Here is a 3,338-nt window from a genome sequence, read left to right as displayed (position 1 = left end):
AGCTTTATCAATCAATTTACCCTCTTTTACAATACCATTAGTTATCCAATATGTATTTTGCAAATAAAATTTGGTTGTTATTGTTCTTTAATATATATATAATAGAAAAGTAAATACTTTTTTCCTATATTCAACTGCTTAATACAGTAATAATTTTTTAAAATTTTATTAGCTTTAACATCTTTTAGCTTTACAAATTTTTTTGTACATTAATTAAATATTAAATAATTTTGTTCACTACATTTAAATATAAATGAAATATGTGAAAATTACAGATAGTAAACAAACATTCATTTATGCTTGATTTGAAAGTAATTCAGATTTTTGAAGAGGAACATATATACTTGCAAATGTCAGTTTTTCTTTCTACATAATGAAGTTTACATAGAATAATATAATGAAAATATTGATGATAATTTAAACTCCAGGTTATCAAATCATCAAAAGTAGAATTATCTACTCATATAGTAATTTTTTTTTATTTAATTGAATTTGAATTTATATTCTAATGTTTTCTTCTTTTTCCAGATCTGAAGATTGGAATTTTTGCCAAGCAAATCATTTGATAATTATCTACTACAGTTTGAGGTAACAGGCAACTAATAAGGATTTTAGAGAATACAGTATTTTTTCTTTAATATTTTCTAAATCTTGCAAAAATTACTCTTAAATTTTTAGATGTAAGGGAATTAGTTCTCCGAGTCTATCAACATTATTAATTAAAAAATATATATATAAGTCAACGAAATCTTAAATCAATCATAGAATACAAAAACACTGAATTTAAACTTTAAAAAATTCTGATGAAATTGAAAATTTCATCAGAATTTTTTAAAGTTTAATCAGAATTTCATTTATAAATTTAAATTTTTTCTCAATAAAATATTCAAAATTAAATGCGACAATTGTAATATTGAATAATTTATGTAATGTAGATTAAATTTGTTTAATACTTCAAAATTCGTGAACGATTAACATATTAATAATTTTTTGGTTTATTATTACAATAAATTTTATTCCACCGAAAATTAATTTTTGTCCAATCTATCGATTCATTTTGCACCAAATATTTAACTTGACTATCGATTTGACCTAATTCTCACAACAACAACATTTAAAATTTACTATTAAAAACATTCAATTAAAAAAAAGGAATTATTTTTATATCATTAATTTTACACATATTTCTGATGAGATATTTTTAAAATAATCTCAACAAATTTCAATTGATAGTTTTGTTCATAAAGATATAATATTGTTTGCTTCTCTTCTAAACATCATCGAATGCAGTTACCATGGTAACATTCCCGGAATGACGTCAGCAACAAGTCGATCGCCAAAAATGATTTCAGAAGGAAGTGAGGTTTTCTAACCCGGCTGTATGTTGACCTAATTTCATCCTAAGTCATATGTTAATGATCAGTGAACACTTTCTCGTTAATAACATCATAAAATAATTCATCGTCACATTCAGTCTCATTGAAATGTTAATTTAAACGCATTCTAAAAATTATATTAATAGTAATAAATTATGCAAAAACTATTTCTTTTTTTATAAAGAAAATTATTTTAGATCAGGGAAGAATATTTTTAGTTTAGATTTACTAATTTTATCTAAATTACTGATCAGTATTTAGATAAAAATAAAATTTTTATAGTAAAAAATTCAAATGTATTATTAAAATCTTACTTATAAAAGAAAATTATAAAATTAACTTATTTGATCAGTAAGTAAATTATAAAGAAAATTACTGATCAAGCCGTATTACATTACTAATAAACTGGGTTAAATCATTATTTTCATTTGAATTGTGATCTAAAACAACAATAATCGATTGACTGAGCGCAAAATATTTTTCATGGCCCACTAATAGTTATCGTCGCCATTAATGCATTTATAGTTATAATAATAAGAACGCCTGACAACTTTGTACGAGTATTTAGTCATCATATTATATTCATTCAACGAATTGAAAAAATATATCTTTATAAAACCGAAAATTAACTTAAAAGCGACACTAAAAAAATTTACATTTCATTTAAAAATATATAAGAAAAGCACAAACTCCGGGATACGCGAGTAAATAAATTTTATATTTTCATGACCATCCACGAAATTATTATTTATAATTTATAAATATCGTATTAAAAATTTATTATGTAATTCATCTGCTTGCTAAATACCGTATATAAACAGGATCAGCGCTGTCCTGACATCATACCTTTCCTATTTCTCCGGCTCTTCGAAAAGCTATTTGACTCAACTATTAAACAATGAAAAACTTCAAAATAATTACTGCGATGTTCATTTCCCACATATTAATCAATCGCATCTAATCCAAATAAAATAATCCAATTTCAAAATTTATTCTAAAAGCTATTTCTCAGAATCTAGATAAACAATAAACATTTTTACAAGACTCTAAAATATTATTTTCACTGCACAGAAAAACTAAATGTAAAGCACAGATTAAACATCAGTTAAAAGTACTAACTCTAAAATGTCATTAATCTATAGGTTTATCTATATTTAGCAGTTTAAACAAATTAATAACAAACAGATGTTAATATTGAGTTAGTACATTTATTCTCTCAAGTCCCAACTGGCAGAATATAAATCTAGAGGATACGGATGTCATCATGTTCATCGATGCAAAACTCTAAACATAAAAATTATTGCTACAAACATCCAAGAAACAATTTATAAAAATAATTAAAGTGTATTATCTGTTATTACATTATTCTCTCGATGTTTTCTTTGGTATATTATATTATCCACCGTACTGGTAAACTGCAATGAAATTTTTTCCCTATTCAATAGTCTCATCATAATAACTAGAAATGTTTATTTTCATTTGTTACGCAAGATGCTATCGTAAAATAATTAATACAATTACAAACAATCTTAATTTTATCTACTATAAGCAATCCAAATCTCAATAATCATAATGAAGGATGGCGATTGAAGCTCGATCCAATTACTTATTAAAAATTAATTGGATCAGATTAATTCTTTCAACGATATTTTGAGTTTGAATCTAACACGTACTAGAGCTTTAACAATGAATTCATTCGAAGAACTATAAATATTCATGTATTTTTGTGTAATAGTCATTTATGGAATTTTAAACTATTAAATCTAAAATAAACATAATCTTTAAACTCTAAAGCAAAGAGAAATGTAAAAATTTACAATTTAAATTTACATATACGTAAATACCACAAATTTTTACGGTGGTAATTTACTGTATTGGAGACGTTTTCTACTTTTATAAATTTATTTATTATTGAAATTAAAGATTTATCGTTAAAGTAGTAAAAAAAATAAAAAATAAAAA

General features: G+C 23.5%; 1 long non-coding RNA gene across 1 annotated transcript; it reads right to left on the bottom strand.

Moving 5' to 3' along the window:
• Window positions 1-2,000: 2,000 nt before the first annotated feature.
• On the bottom strand, window positions 2,001-3,072 carry LOC111633815. Its single transcript, XR_002758113.1, has 3 exons — window positions 2,738-3,072; window positions 2,583-2,660; window positions 2,001-2,333 (listed from the first exon to the last, which is right to left on the bottom strand). It is a non-coding gene; the product is annotated as an uncharacterized LOC111633815 (long non-coding RNA).
• Between the last annotated feature and the right edge of the window lie 266 nt (window positions 3,073-3,338).

Source organism: Centruroides sculpturatus, unplaced genomic scaffold, assembly GCF_000671375.1.
Source record: "Centruroides sculpturatus isolate CEXI.00-Female unplaced genomic scaffold, Cexi_2.0 scaffold742, whole genome shotgun sequence".
NCBI lineage: Eukaryota > Metazoa > Arthropoda > Arachnida > Scorpiones > Buthidae > Centruroides > Centruroides sculpturatus.
The sequence above is the reverse complement of the archived record's forward strand: the minus strand, read 5'-3'. Positions and strand labels throughout refer to the sequence as shown.